General features: G+C 43.9%; 1 long non-coding RNA gene across 1 annotated transcript; it reads left to right on the top strand.

Annotated features, from left to right (window-relative positions):
* The first annotated feature begins 4,245 nt into the window (after positions 1 to 4,245).
* On the top strand, positions 4,246 to 15,638 carry LOC125615036. Its single transcript, XR_007345607.1, has 3 exons — positions 4,246 to 4,555; positions 13,941 to 14,198; positions 15,203 to 15,638. It is a non-coding gene; the product is annotated as an uncharacterized LOC125615036 (long non-coding RNA).
* The last annotated feature ends 1,232 nt before the right edge of the window (positions 15,639 to 16,870 follow it).

The following is a 16,870-nucleotide window of genomic DNA, read 5'->3' as shown; positions in this document are numbered from 1 at the left end:
GTAACAACACTTGCTTTTATATATATATATATATATATATATATATCATCCCTTATAGCCAGGTGGCACACAAGCCTAGGGATTTTAGGGGGAGTAAACAAACATGAACCCCCGTTAGCAGGCATGGGGTTCTCTCTTGGTACAGTTTCCTGAAGACTTAGTTACCGTGGATCAATGTGATTTCTGAAACCTAGACAGCCAGCACTTTTGGAGGGGCATGGTGGTACTGGGGATTTAACCCAGGGGCACCTTAACACTGGCCTATATCCCCAATCCTTTCCATTTTTTATTTTGAGATAATAAAATAAAAATGATAACTTAGATAACTAAGTTGTTGCAGCCTCACTAAGTTGCTAAGGCTGGCTTTGAACTAGCAATCCCCCTGCATCAGCCTCCCAAGTCACTGGGACTGTTACAGGTATGTGCCACCACACCCAGCTCAGCACTCATCTTAATGAACACCATGGTCTCTGTGCCTAGGCCCCACCCATACTGTTCCTGGCTTTTACCAATTGGCCATATTCTTCCTCATCCAGGAACCAAAACTTACAGCATCGTTGTTGGCTGCTGCCTCTAACCATTGACAATTGCTGAGGAAGAATTTAAGTAGTGTTGGTCTTAGCTGTTCGTGGAATAGGTTAACTGTGATTGAGAATATGTAGCAGAAGGCCCTTGGAAGGAACTCAGAGTAACTTCATGAGTTGGAATCTTATTTATCAATGAATTTCTTTGGTAAGCAGCTTTTAAGATGGTGACTAAGAATCATTGCACTCATTGCTAAGGCTGACTTTGAACTAGCAATCCCCCTGCATCAGCCTCCCAAGTCACTGGGACTGTTACAGGTATAACAAAGGTTCTTTGAGCCTCAGTTGGATGTCTTGGCTGGGTCCTAAGGGTTTGCATTATGAAAAGACTGTGGCTTTCACTTTAGGTCCTTCCTCTCTTGCTCTTGCCTCAATCACTAATCCTGGGGAAAGCCAGCTACTATGTTGTAAGGCAACCCAGTGAAGGGTCTGTGTTGGTCAGCTTTTTGTTGCTATGACAAATACCTGATATAAACAACTTAAAGGATGCTCAACTTGAGACAGCCAGATAACTCTGGGCTCATGGTTTCAGAGGTTTCATTCCATTGTCTGCTGGCCATTATATTTGAGCCTCTGTTGCACCTCATGGCAGAAGGCATGGCAGAGCAAGCCAATCACCTCATAGCAGCTAGGAAACAAAGAGAGACAGGAAGGGGCTTGGGACAAGATATAGTATCTACGGGCATGCCTCCAAGGACCCATTTCCTTTAACTAGGTCCCACCTCTTACACAGATGCTACTACCTCCCAATAATCCATTTAGATTATGAATCCATCAATGGACTAATCCACTCATAAGGTTAGAGCTCTCATGATCCGACTACTTCTCAAAAGCCTCACTTCTGCAATGAAGACAAAGCTTTCAACACATGAGCCTTTGGGAGACATTCCAGATCCAGACCATAATAGAAGCCCGTGTGGGAAGAGATCCAGTCCTCCAATGCCATGGCAGTGCTTGGAAATAAACATCCCTCTACCCAAGCTCCGTCTTCAGATGAGCCCACAATACCAGCTCACACCTTGACTACGATCTTTTGAGACACTAAGTCATAGTGCATAGGTGTTCATCAGAGTTGTGCTGGAATTCCTACCCCACAGACACTTGGAGGTAATAGTGTTTACTATTTTAAGCAGGTAAGTTGTAGAGTAATTTTTATGCAATACTAGATAATTAGTACAATTTCTCAATCTCCTGTCCTGCTTTGCATTAACTTAAGTTTGAGATAAAAAATATATATATATCAGGACATATGATGATTTGACTGGCTACTACCTTAGATAGGTTGTACAACAGACCACAGTTACATGGTATTCCTTTCCTGCTTCCAGACAGGTAGCTGGGACTATAGCACTTGATCCTTTATTTATATTTGTTTGTCTCCCATCAACAAAAGAAAAAAGGAAAAAGAAAAAGTCAGTCTACTTTAACATTCCAAAGTTGCAATTTCTCAAGTTCAATAGGCACTTAAATTGAGTCCTAAGTTGGAAGGAATTCCAGCTCTAACAAGATGAAGGTTTCTTAAATAACTAAAAACAAATGTACCATGTGATCCAGCTATCCCAATTCTGGGTGTGTATCTAAAGAAAATGAAATAAGCATATCAAAGAACACCAGCTTTCCATGTTTTATTTCAGCACTATTTACAATAGGCAAAGTATGGAATCAACCAAGGTACCACCCACCAATGGATGGATGAAGAAGATGTGATATTTGTCTCTAGAGGAATATTATTTAACCATAAAAAGTAGAAAAAAATGGATAGAGCTGGAGGACAGTGTGTTTAGTGAAATAAGCCAGGGACAGAAAACCAAATACCATGTGTTCTTTCTCATATGTGGAAGTTACAAAATGATGATCTCAGCCTAAAAAGGAGTTAGAATAGATTACTAGAGTAAGGGGGGAGAGGGGAGGGAGGTGAGATCATTGGAACCAAACAACAGATAGAAGGAATTGGTTCTAGTGTTCCAAAGCACAGTGGGTTAACTATAACTCATAATGTGTGTGTATTAATATATGTTTTATGAAGAACTAAAAGAACTCAAATGTATCAAAATAAAGAAATGATAAGGAGATGGAAATGCTAATTGTCTGTTTAATCACCACACATTGCATATGTGCATTGAACTATCACACATAAGCACTACAGGGTATCACACAAAGGTATGACATGTTCATTAAAAGGAAAAAAAAGTTCAAAAAGAGTTCCAGCTCAATGAATAGCAGCTCAACCTGTTTCTTTACTATGATATGATAAATATTACCAAATTCCCAGTTAAGACCAGGGTGAACCTCACCATTGTGGAAATGACCTCAAATTACCCTGTTCCCCAGGATTTTGTAACATTTAGACCAGTCTAAGGAGGGAAAAGGAATTTATTAACCAAGATAAGTGAGAAATACATTTCGTGATAGATCTTTAGATACAGATTAACTCACGTTGACTCTATTTTTTTTGTTTGTTTAGGGGGTAACTGGAGATTGAACTCAGGGGCACTCGGCCACTGAGCCACATTCCCACCCCATTTTGTATTTTATTTAGAGACAGGGTCTCACTGAGTTGCTTAGTGCCTTGCTCTTGGCTGAGGCTGGCTTTGAACTCATGATCCTCTGCCTCAGCCTCCCGAGCCACTGGGATTACAGGTGTGCGCCACCACACCAGCTTCACTTGAGTCTTCTATTCATCTTACCTTGACTCTTCCTGGCTTTAGCAGACAGAATCTCACCATCTAGCAACCACGATACCTTCTGGGTGATCTGACTAGCTCGCTTCTCAATATAACAACCTTGGGGAAAAGAGAACTTCTTCCGTAATATCATAGCAATCTTTGTGGGTAGGGAGGGGGTTCTCATAAAAGGATAACAAGTTAAATTTCCCTAAAGGCATCTGACAAAATGAAGTGAAAACTCTGTTGGGAAAAAACAGACCCTATAACACTTCATTTTGCTCTTGCTACTCAAATTGTGGTCCACGGACCAGCACATCAGTATCCCCCGAGACCCTGCTAGAAATGACAATGAAGCATCAAAGCCTCCACCCAGAACTTCTCAAGTCAGTCTGCATTTAACAAGTTCCCCAGGAGACTCACGGGCACACCACCCCAGAAGTACAGCATTAATACCACCCAAGCAGCCACCCGAGTGGGATTGCAATGCAAAATCATTCATATGCCAGAATGTAGAAAGTATAATACCACCTATCATCCCTGAAAGAAGAAATTCAAAGATGTTCGGACATTTAGGAGATTAAAGAATCCAAGAATGGGGGTGCTGAGCTTTGAAAGGACAAACTCTGAGCTTTCAAACCATTTAAAAATAGAATTCTGTGTTAACAGGATGCTTGTCAAGTTGCAGATTTTGCTCTCCAGGCCTCCAATTCCTTATCTCTAAAAAGAAGGAGATGATCCATGAGAGATCCTCAGCCCTGGATGTGCACGAATACACTCACAGATATCACTGCTCGGCACCATGCAAACTAATTGAACCAGAATTTCCAGGGATGAAGAGAGGATGTGGCCTTTAAAAACCAGGTGGTTCTCATAAAGATTCATGTTTTCATTAAACTCACCACCAGAATGATGTCTCAGAGAAGACAGGCCAACTAGCTATTGCCTAGAGCTTATTAAAGCATCCTAGATCCTACTAAGCGAACATGGTAGTCTGTCTTCATGATTGAGTTGGGGAGGGTAGTGGATGGGATTTTTTCCCCCTATGCAATTCTGAATGTTCTTTCAGGAATAATTCTCATAAGAGCTTCTTTCTCAGGTTCTCCATAGGTTCCTATGTGCAAGTTTGGATATAGATGCCCAGAACATCTTCTAGTCTGACTATCAGATGGCATCAAGTCTGCAAAGGTACAGGGAAGATGTTCTGCATAAATGAAAAAGAATCTGGAGTTCTTCAAAGTGGAGAAGATCAAAGAAGCAATCCGGGAAGGGACAGGGAGAGAGGAGAAATGGAAAAATGGAAAGATGGTAAGGCTATTTGTGAGGTGACCATATGAGTCCCACATTTTGTTGAAAAATGCAATGTGGCTGGTGGGAGTCCATTTCTTATGAAGGCCTAATCATGATGATGGAAAGGGGTGGAGAAAATAAAGACAGCACTTGCAGATGAGGTTTTTGGACTCTGAGAGGAGCCTAGACCAGGACCTGCAGAAGCACTGTGGGAGAAGGGAAGACACCCATGTGTTCATGACAATTGCCCCCAGATCTCCAAGGGCAATGGGATTCCAGGTGACAACTGCTTACACCTCCTCTCGGCTGTCCACAGCAGCCTTCACACTGCCATTTGTTCTTCCTGAGCGGCGTCTGAGAAGGGTTGGTGATATGGTTAGAATGTGGAACCAGACAGAACAGAGGATTAATGACCTGCAGTGTAGATATCAAACAAATCATCACAGTGTCACGTTTATATTTACCAAACCAAGGCAAGTACCGTGAAGGGAAGGGGTGTGGTTCGATGAGAGCAGATGTCAAAAGAATTCATGGTGGGCAAAGTGATCAGAGTATTTCTTCATGAAACAATGATGCTTTGGTTGGGATCAAGAGGAAGGTGGGGGTGGGTGTCATGATGTGGAACTTGGACTTCATTGCAAGGTCACTGGGAAATTATTGAAAGTTTCTAGACAGAGGCTGAGAAGATAACTCTGCAGCAGAGAGAGCAGTTATAGGGCTCAGAGTAGATGTGGGGAGACTAATTAGGAGTCCCTTCCTAAGTCCACAGAAGGCTGCTAATGGTCTGGATCCCAGCTGTAGCAGCAGAGGGGAACATAATTAAGTTTGAGGGATATTTGGGAGGTAAAACTGGACAAACCTGGTGCTAGGTCCAGTGGTGAAGGTGGGGATCAGGGGTGAAGATGATTTTCCCAGGTTTCTGGCTAGCATCATTCTCCAATTCAGTTGCAAAGCAGGTATGAACCTAAGACCTGATGGTTCACCTCTCCTGTTACACTGCCTACAGTTAGAGGTTCAAAATAGGCAAGCCAGCTATAGTTAGAAAGAAAGAGGGAACCTTTACCAGGCACATTTGAGCCCTTTATGCATGCTAGCTAACAGCCACTGAACCTCCTATCCCAACACCTGCCATTAAAGTCAAGATAAGGGAATGATAATGTGTTTCAGAGGGATTTCCTCAGAGCCTCAGAATTTCTAGCTAACCAAAGAGAGACCTTCATTCTGCTTGGCCACAACCTAGTTCCAGGCTGTGATGGCTTTGAAGTCCAGCCCCATACCATCCAGGAAGGTACTAATATTTGTTTACATGGGGTCTTAGTTGGTTTTCTGTTGCTGTAAGAGAACACCTGAAACTATATGATTTATAGACAGTACAGGTTTATATTGGCTCATAATTTTGGAAGTTATGAAGTCCAAAAGCATAGTCCTGGCATCTGAATTCACTTCCACAAGAATTAACCCAGTAGCTGGAGAGCGGTATCAACACTTCTGAATGACCTGATCACCTCTTAAAGATCCTACCTCCTAAATCACTACAAAGGCAATCAAATTTCAACATGAGCTTCAGAGATTATAACCCTATTCAGACCACAGCACGTGGCCTTTTAATGGTGTTATTCTCTGTCTTCTGAAAGATGCTCTAGCGGAGAAAGGGAAGTTGGCACCCAGTTTGCATTCTCTCTCCCTCTCTCTCTCTCTTTCTCTCTCTCTTTCTTGATATTAAAATCTTCTCCCAGTCCACAAGAGAAAAGCTGGCTATGATCCCTAATGCTTCTGCTGCAGACCCTCTCAGGATATTCTCTTCAGGGGACGCAGACAGAGATGTGTGAGTTAAGGGAAAGTGAATGTGGTACTAAGTTACCAACAGTTTGCATCCGTTTTAGAAAACCACTTCCATGCCCTGTCAGTGTCCCTGTCTGCAAAATGGAGACCATCCTCTGTGCCTGACAGCATTGCTCTAAGGTACAATAGAGTTGGCCTCATTTATCGTACCCTTCTTCCTGAAATATTTTCCTGACTTGACTTCCGGGAGCCATTACCCTGCTGATATTCCTCCTTGATCACTGGCCACTACTTCTAAATCTTCTCTGCTGACTCCTACTTTCCTTCTTAACCTTTAAAATTGGACTTTCCCTCAGGCCAAGTCCTTGAGTTGCTGTTCTTCTCTCTCCTTGACTACTCCCTGACTGATTCGGTCAAGGCCTACAGCTTTAAACATTTTTTATTTCATGGTCCATATCTGTGTGGTCTTGCTACCTCCACTAATTGCTCAGTTCCTTTCCTCCTTCATCTCCATTTACATATTAAACTAAATATATCTAAGTCTGAGTGAGCCCTTAATTTCCTGCCATCCGTCTTGCCTCTGGTTTCTCACTTTGTTCAGAACACCACTTGCTTAGTTTTACTGAGACCCAACATCTAGGGGTGGTCCATGCTCCTCTCTTTCCTTCATCACCCATGAGCAGACCACGAACAGTCACTAGAAAGTCTACCCTCAAGGCACATCTGAAACCCAGTCTGTCCTTCTGACCTCCACCAGTGGAGGTCTGTCCCATGGACCAGAATTGTCTTTGTTGGGTCTCTGCAATGGCCTCCTAAATGATCTCTCTATCCACCCCTGCATGCTGTCAATCCTCATCCAGAAGTCGGAGCTTTCATCCTACAACATTAACCAGATTATGTCACTGTCTGCCCTTCACCCTGCAAGCCATCTCATCCTACCAAATCAACTCCGTTGCCTATGGCCTTGGAGGCCCTCAGCCCACCCCTCAAGTCCCACCACCTATTCGCCTTCCCTCACTCATCCAGCTCAGCTGCACTGGTCTCCTTGATGTCTCTTGAAGGTGTAGCACCCTGTGCCTTGGCTCCCCACAAGGTGCATGAAGATGCCCCAGGTGGGCACAGCTGCCTCTCTGCTTCATGGTGATTTCTACTTTGGCATTACTTTCTCCAAGAGTCCTCTTCTATCACTTCCAGTTCTCTCCCTCTTTTCCGCCCTATTCTGCTTTGTTTTTCTTTGGTGCACACATCACTATCTGAAATGATGATTCTTAATCCTTTGGATTTGGGTTAGTCTCCCTATAGAAATATTAGATAATGAGGGCAGGGACTGTGCCCATCTCATCCACTGCTATTTTTTCAGCTTGTCATAGGTGCTCAGCAAACATTTGTCTAATGGCTACACAGGAGAGTGAGTGAGTGAGTGAGTGAATGGATGCCTATTTCTCTTTTAAAGACACAAAGGAAGGAAACACCTGTGGGACCAAAGAGAGTTCTCTGCCTCAGTTTGGGAGCAAGTTGAGAGAGATTGGCATGGACAGAAAGGGAAGACGGTGAAGAAAAAAGCAAGTGGTAATTAAAAAGACAAAAAGGACTTCAAGTGCCTTGTTGAAAAAAAAAAAAAGAGGGTGAAGCAAGAATAAAGAATAAGGATATTGTGCTTAAATACTTCCTGAGACCACACAAATCCTGAAGTGTGAATGCATATAATGTAATCAGGAGAAAGAGGTTCTAAAAGAGTAAAACACATTATGAGAAGCAGAGATGGGGAAAAAAATAAATAAAAATGTGACTCTATTGTGTTTACAAAAAGCTACGGTGTCCTTAACTGAATGTTTGTGTAAATGGTTTGGGTTTATCCTGGTGGTGGGAAAGGAACTGCAAATAGCCTATGTACACTATGGAAATCTATTTTGCAATTCTTGAAAAGCCCACGAGAAGCGAATGCAATAATGGATGTGGAAGTATAAAGAGTTCTGCAAATGAAAAAAAAAAGGGGGGGTATTGTCAGGAGAAGAATACAGAAGATGTGAGAGTTAACTTTGGGGAGGCTGCTCAGAATTCTAAGTGGCCTCAAATCCAGGACTGAGAGCAAACCCTGAACTCTGGTTGTCACAAAATTGAGGCAGCCCGTGATGACTTGCCAATGTACTCAATACTAGTGGCAGGCATGACAAGGAAGAGAGAGAAAGAGATATATAACCCTTGGAGAATGAAGAGCCCTTCAGGATGCACAAAGCTAATATAGCTTTAATAGGAATATTTCTTCAGACCGTCTTACCTATCCAGAAGCTTCCTCTTTCGCAATATTGATTGTGAGCCAGGCAGAGGAGCAGATGCAAAGGTCATTGCAGGGATGTGACTTAGAATGTCCCTGAACAGGGATACTGATTCCTGTTCCTCATCAACCAGCAGTTGATAATATGATTCTTCCCCCAATTAAAGATAATGACAACTTCCACCAGGAAAAAAAAAAAGACAACTGCCCTTGACCTGTGCACCCTCCTTGTCGACCACAGGAAAAAGCATACTTTCCAATTTCTCCTTCAAGTTTTGGCATTGAATTCTGAAAGTCAGATCCTGCAGCCCTGCTGATAGCCTGAGAATGCAACAGCAGTGGTCAAGTCGCTTTGAAGGTATGAGTTCCTGCAATGCAAAAATCCATGGTCCATTGCCCTTGTCCATCCTGTGTGTCTTTATAGTAATCTGCACAGAGATCTGGGCCAGATTGCTGATGCTCCCATGCTGGATGGAGGGATCCACGCTTTTCTCTCCACCAGTGAGGTTAAAGGGTTAGATACTGCTCTCTGCCTGGGATTAATGTTGGGACAACCAAAGAAAGTCCAGCCTCTGCCATGTGTTAGTACCTTTCTTACCCCTGAATCTTGGAAGCCATGCTCTGGGAAGCCTGTCTCACCCAGACATGGAATCATGGCCTTCCAAATCCCCAGACACACACACACCTACTTCCTGTAGTTCTGCAGCCTCAACCTCCCACCTGCCAGAAGAGGCTAGAACTCAGAGGCTGAACCTCCTTAGAGAAGCATGAGGTGAACTTTTGTCCTCATACAAACTCTAGATGAATGTTACAGGCACATCCCATCATACACCTTTTTCCCAAGCCTATTCCAGACCCATTTCCAGAATGAGTAAATGAAATTCCACTTGGTTCTGAGATATTGACAACTTCTGTGCTTTCCATCTCAAGAAATGCAAGATTCCCTGAGTAACTGGGGAGAAAACATCAATGGACCATAGGAAGATGCCCCTTTGTCTGTATGCTAGGATTCTCCTGGAGACATAATCAGAAATTTCCCCAATGGTGCAAAAATAGCTACTCTTAGCCCAAAGGGAAGATTATATTGCTACTTCAATATCTTGCTTATATTGCTATATTGATGGTTAAGGTAGATGAAAGGAAGAAGCATGTGGGAATCTGTCCCTTTCACAAGTCTCAGTGCTTTGGAGCTTGTATCAGACAGAAAAGGTTAGATTTATGCTGCAATAACAACTGAACCCTAATATTTTAATGGGTTCAAACCATTAAAGTGTACTCCTTTATTCATGCAGTCTTTCCACTAAGGATGGCAGAGGGCTCAGTTTATTAGAGTCACTCAGGCACTCAGGCTGATGGAGGAGCCACCAGATTGAGCATTGTGGACCACCATATCAGAAGGGAAAATGTATCTAGAGGGTATTAAATCAGCAATTAAATACTCCAGTCTAAAATTGACACATGTCACTTGTGTTCTTAGCCCTCTTATCAGAACTAGTCATTTGAATGTATGAATCACAAATGGGCCAGGCAGGAAGCAAAATTCTACTCTGCTCTAGAAGTGAAAAAAAGCGTATGCTGTTTTTGCAAATACCACGAATACCAACCTTCAAGTATCTGGGTTAGAAAACCAGCTACCGAGGGCCCAGTTTTCCAGGAAAGACATACAACACTCTTGGCTAGAATCTCCAAAGCAGTTCTTCCTCCTTTTTTATAAAGCTGAAGCCAGGAGAGACACTTTGATGATTCAATGGGAGGGCCAAAGATAATGCAGTAACTAAAGGGTCCTGAGGAGGAAAGATTTTGTTATCCTCTCGTGATATTTTTTGAGCAACAACATTTACCATGACGGTGGCTTCTGGAAGCATGACATTCAAATATTTATTGATTCTGTAATGTGTTGGACCGGACCCAAGAGATGTTCAGAGCCAGGAGCAGAGCCAGGGTGGCCAGCTGTGCTACTTAAAGTGGGGCTGACAGATGCCCCAGAATCCAGAATACCAAAGGCAAGGGCAAAACACTCTCATCCCTATAGGACACACGTGAAGACTAAAAGTTCATCCCTTCCCCCAGGAAAAGCCAGGCTGCAGGCTGCGTTGATCCAGGAGGAAGAGCCCCGAGATGAGCTCTCCTCTTGTTTTTTCTTCAAATTCACATCAAGTGTTTCTTTTCTTGCTCACTTTTCAGTTGTGTGATGAATGTCTGGTAACGGGTACAAAGCCTGCTATCTAGTCCCTCCCCAGCACACACATTTCCAGAGCCAGTGTACACTTGATAACTCCAATCTGCCTCCATGCACCCATTTTCTGAAATCCTCCACAGAACCTCCCAGAGACCAGATCCTAATCCTAGCAAAAGCTCTGTGATTATCTTTTTTTTTTTTTTTTTTTTTGAGCCTGTGCCAAATACCAAGGGAAATAAAAGTCTAAATGTAGCAATGACATAGAGTGGTGTCATGTTCTGAAGCCAGGCTGGTTTTGAAGGGGAAAACCAGGAGCTCTGGAGAACACAGGATGCTGCAGGAAGGGTTTTTAGGATCTCACTTGAGTCAAGGGTGAAAGACCTCTTGAAGGACAGGCTGGCATGGGCCAAAAGCAGCACAAGGACTTAAAAGTGGCCTAAAAAGGGGCTCACATAAGAAGAAACTGGCATCACTGAATGGACCCCTGAGAACCATGCCAAAATTAGCCTAGCCACCTTGCCTAGCCCAAAACCACTCAGCCAGTTGTTGGGAAAACAGGCAAAGCCTCAGGAATCCTGGCCCAATGCCCTTTGCTCTGCATGCCACATGGCTGCAAATTCCAGGTAACCAGGGCACAGCTAAGCTATCCCTGGATCAAGAGAAAAGCAGTTGAGAGATCATTGCTCCAATTCTCAAGGATTCTAAAGAAAAAGACTATGGCTGCCCCGGAGCTTCCACGGAGGAACAAAGGTAAAATGATCATTATTTCTTTCGTACAATTAATTCTACCTTGATTTTATGATTCAGTCCTTTAGAGAGCTTCAGTTGAAATTCAAGTTAGTTCAATCATAATTTTTCGACCTTGAAAACTTTCCTGTCTCTGTACTCTGTAAAAACTCTTTGAGTTGCAAGTGACACAGGAAAGTCAAATTGGATTAAGGAGGGGAAAATACACCAATCATTGGCTGTATTATTCCATTTTGCATCGCTCTACAAAATACCAGAGGCTGAGTAATTTATAAAGAAAAGAGGCTTATTTAGATTAGAGTTTGGAGGCTGAAAATCCAAATAAGCATGGTGCCAGGTCTGGTGAGGGCCCCTAACCCTGGTTGTGTCACACTAGGATGGATGGCATGATGGGAGGAGCATATGGGAGAGGGAGAGATTTCATGGTGAGACGTAAAGCCAGAGAACAGGGAGGAGTGAGTCATATTTTCCTTTATAACAACCTTGTTTCAAAACCTAACTGGAATTCCACAGAACATTAATGGTTCCGAGAGCAGTGATCCAATGACCTAATCACCTTCCACTAGGTCCCACCTCTTATAGATTCCACCACTTTCCATCACTACCAATTGGGAAGCCATAGGAAACATACTCAAACCAAATCCAAACTATAGCATTGGCCAAATCACTGAAAAGTCAGAGGGTAAAGCAGAATCCAGGCATCAACTCCACTACTGACATCACATCTTTCTTGCTCTTTCCCTCTTATTCTCCTGTTTTCCTTCACTGACTCTTCTCATGAAGCTGCTGACAGGGACCAGAACTCATTTTACATCCTAGTACCACCAGCAGAAAGACAGCTATTCAGAAAATGTCACCCACCGTTGCTTCTCCTTGGCCCAGCCCAGATCATTTTCTTATCTCAAGCCAACAACTACCCTCAGACAATGCAGTTGAGCAGCTCCCCATACCCCAGAGCTGGGTGGTGACAGCTCATCCTCCCTGGAATAGCAAGGATTAAGAACGCCAGGGAATTATCCCTAAAGAAAACAGGAAGCTATTGTTCGTGGGAGAATGAATGGTCGAGCAGGCAGAAATGACCATCACTCACTCCAAACACCTGCTAATCCTCCACAGAACTCGTTTTGGAAATGCTGTGCTGCATCTTGCTGTCTCCCTAAGCAGACATCAATTCCTGCTATTAAATGGTTGTTTCGTTTAATTTGGTGAGTTCATTCTTGGGTCTGAAGAGGTCAAACTCAAACAAAACACAGGCTGTCCCTTCTAGAGTTCTTCTGTATGCCCCATGCTGGTTAAGAAAACAAATCGGAAAGTGAGGTTCAGGGTTGCCCAAGAAGCATAATTCCAGTGGTTTGGAGGAGATTTAGGCCCTATAACAACTATGGGATGGACTCAATCGAGGTTTTTTAAAGATTTTGAGTTGTTGGTAAAATGCATTGCTTCATTCGAATTAAGTCTTTGCTTACCTAATTGTTTACAGAAATCCACACAAATGAGATTAACATAAAAAAAAAGAAAGACAACAAGATAATTAAGTCTGATTGCTCCAGAGCAGGTTGGTGACAGCCCTGGAAATGTGCCAACACTAATTGGCTGGAGATATTTCCCATACAGTTAATTGCAAATGGTCATTGAAAGCCCTTGAAATTAACTTAGGTCCCCTCAACTGAGGTGTGGAGAAGGGATTTAGAAGTGTGAAGGAGACCAGGGTTTGGAAAGAGGACCCACCAGGGACATCAGCGTCTTTCTGTCCCAGAGTCCTGTTCGACTAACATCGTCAATCTTGTCACTTCTCTGGGTCTTGGTCTTCTGATCTGTACCATGGACTTGGGGAGTGGGGGTGGGGAGGTCATGTCAGTGCAGGATGTCCTGACCTTCTATGATCCCCTCCAACTTGACTACACAAAGATCAGCCCATCCCCAGTCCAGCCTCTGGTCTGTGCATCAGTTGGGCAGCTTTTCCTCACACAGATATGGAAGGACTTCTTCCTGCACACTATTGGCTGGTATCCTAGGAGCCTGCAAATTACCTCAACAGGAAAATAAACCTGGGGAGGTCTCTCCAAGTGCCTCAACATCTCCAAGACAGGAGCTGCTGCAAAGAGAAGAAAATAGAATAGGCGTGTGAGCTAAGGAGAAAGGACCAAGTATTCTCACTGGTCCTTGAAAGAATTCCACTTTCCTCCCCAGAACTTTGTGTCCCCCTAGGTCTCAGGTAAGTTATGGGATCCTGGATCAGAGAGCAGAATGGAACCACAAGAATTTATATGTTCCAGATCCCTATGATGAGGATCTGGAGTCAATATCCCAAGGTCACAAACTGAAGCTCCAAGGTCATTGGACCAAGATTCTATGGGAGGAGAGAATTAGAACTCTGTGAGCATTTCTGCCTCCTCATGTTGGATGTTTCCATATTTCAGAGGCTGATGAGGGTGGCGGCCATGCAGGAGGCAAGAAGACGAGTTGTGTACACACCTAAGTTTGCTGCATATTCCTCTCTGAGATGCATTCTCACTCCGTGCATCCAGGATAAGCCTCTTTCCTGTCCTGACCCTGCCCAGCCCCATTGCATCCTGTGTGTCCTACAAGCAACCTTTGAGAAGTCAACCCCTGAGCTTGTTGCAATACGATTCTGTGCATTATGCCATGTCTCTTCATTAGATTGAAGATTCTCGAAGGTAAAGTCTCACTGCCCCCAGTAAAGTCTAATGTATGTTACAGATTCTCAGTACATGTCTACTGACTGAGCAAATCAGTCAGATGTTGTCCTAAGGTTTTTAAGCAGAAGGGAAAGATAGCGGCAACTTGAAAGGACCCATTTCCAGAAGCAATTCTCCCTCAAAAAGATAAGAGGGATATTAATTTTTTTAAATTGGTGCATTATAATTATACATAATAGTGGGGTTTATTATGACATATTTTTGTACATGTACATAATGAATTTGATCGACTGAATTCCCGCTACCTCCCCTTTCTCTCCTCTCTTGGCTCCTCTTGGGATTCTTCCTCTGCTCTACTGGTCTTCAGAGAGCTATTTCTAATCTATAAGTACCCTGAGGACCAGTTGTGGGTGTTGTATTTCTGAACCCACCAGCCCTATCCTCCAATTCTAGCCTGATGCCTGTCACAGGGTGCTCAATGAAGGATATCCAATGGAATCCAACAGGAGAGAAAAAAAAAAAAGAAAAAAGAACTAATTATTAAGAGAAGGTAAGACTGAGAGATGGATCAGTAAAGGAATGTGCTAGTACTGCCCAGGGCCTCGTTCCTGCGCTCTCAAGCTCTGCTCTGCCCCAGCAGTGGTTGAACTGGGCAATGCACAGCAGGGGACATCACCTGCAGGATCCAATAATGGCCCCACATCCAGCAGTGGCAGCATCAGCAGGTAGCTGTAGCCTCCAGTGTTCTCCTGCTGCTTTCTACAACACATCAGTGATTTCTTTGAATAGCAGCTGCCCCCTCCAGCGGGGCCAGCCATCATGGTGCTGCTGGGCTCCGGAACCTCCTGCTTGGGCTCCTCCAGCCCTAGAGGCAGCTGCAGCTTCCTGCCACTCCAGTCTCTGGTGTAGCTCATTTTCCTCTCTGCAGCTTTCCTGGCCCTACCAAGGCTTTTGCACAATGTTCCACTGAGTGTTTTCCCTATGTTTGGAATATTTAGCATGTTTCCTGTTTTTCTGCCTAGACTTTGATAAAAAAGAGCCAGAAAAAGAGAGCAAAAAGGAGGAGAAAGATACCAAAAGGAAGAGACATCTGGTGCAACCAGAAGCAAAGGTTGGTTCTGATTGCAAGTGCAAATGAATTCAGGACTCCCTGGAGGGCTGCTGCTCAGAAAGAAAACTTCCTTGAATGACCCCTTGGGGTTTGGACTTTCCATCACCCAGCTTTTCTCTGTAATCCTACAATCTCATGCACAGTCAGCACAATTCTCTCTGGTGCCACCACAAACTCTCACACCTGTCTCCCCTGTTCCAAGGGTGAGATTGGACTTCACCTTGTGCTTCCTCAACTCTAAAATTAGATCTTGAATTCTTGACTGTGTTGTGAGAGGTGTCAGAGTCTTCCCTGGCCTTGCTATCGTTGAAATCGTGGGCTCTTCCTGGAATAAACGGTTGCTTGAATGTGCAAATTCCAGCTTCTGCCACAGATATCGTCTTTATTTTTCACTAAATCAGAGATGGAATGAATTCATGGGAGGGGGTGAAGCTGGCAGAAGCTGCGCAAGGCTGGGTCAGACAGCTGCTGAGCCTCGGTGAGCACTTAGCATTGTGTTCTCCTCCCATGCCCCGAAATCAGGGAGATCCTCTTGAACTCCACACTGCATACGCTTCCCCACCTAAGCCTGTTCTGTTTTCCTCCCTAGGTTCTTTCTTGACTCCTTTCCACTTGCATTTATTCTCCTTTTCCCTCTGCCCTACTCACGAGAGCTTCATTATTATAAAGCAGAAGGTGAGGACATGAGTTGAGAAGGTACAGGTGGGAATGAAACCAGGGGCTTTGAGAGGGCAAGAGGTGGACCTTCACCAGTGGTGAAAGAGCCTTAATGAGGGTCAAGGAAGTCCCTCTTGAGATCCAGTAGGAAAGATCTGTGTATGGTCTACTAGGATTGTTTCAGCACTGTCTCTGTAAAAGTTCCTGCAGCCAAGGAGGGAAGAAAAAATGACAGTGCAATTAATTAATTAAGCAGAAGCTCAGCAGAGCAAATGGTGAAGGAGATGGAAGAACTTGGTGTAAGTTTTGCAAGCAGTTTGAATTGACTGGCCATGACATTAGACTCCATAAGAGAACAAATTGACCACCACCAACTCTTTCTGGAATCTCCACCATTCCCCAATCATACGAACCCACCTATGGACTCCCATCTAGTCCCAAGATGATAATTGATTCTCTCCCATGATTTGCCACAGTTGGGGAGGTTACTAAGGAATCTGGGAGTTATCGTGTTTGGTTTTGTCCAATAGAAAAGAATGGGGACTGATATCCATGTTCACACCTCCTTGGCCCTCTGCTTGAGCCAGTTCTTAACCTTCTTTTAACATGGAACCAGGTGCAGATCCCTGTCTTCAGCTGAGCTGTTTAAAGAAGCCAGGTTGTCCCTCACTTCTCCCCACATCCAAACCCTCAATTTCAAGCTACGACAGTTTGATGGTTCATCATAAAAGGTCCCTCAGGTCCTCACTGGATTGTTAGGAACAGAGCTCCTCACATTCCCCATGTCCCTTGACTCCATTTGGTGCCACTTGAAGAGGGACATAAGTTCCTTGAGGAGGCTCAACCTTACATCTGGATTCTGATGAGACATTGGGTCCTTCCAGGCCCTGAACCAGGGTGGAAAGGGATGTTCTGAGAGAGA

This window comes from Marmota marmota, unplaced genomic scaffold (genome assembly GCF_001458135.2).
Source record: "Marmota marmota marmota unplaced genomic scaffold, marMar, whole genome shotgun sequence".
NCBI classification, from domain to species: Eukaryota; Metazoa; Chordata; class Mammalia; order Rodentia; family Sciuridae; genus Marmota; species Marmota marmota.
Note: the sequence above shows the minus strand (reverse complement) of the source record. Positions and strands in the feature narration are given on the sequence as shown.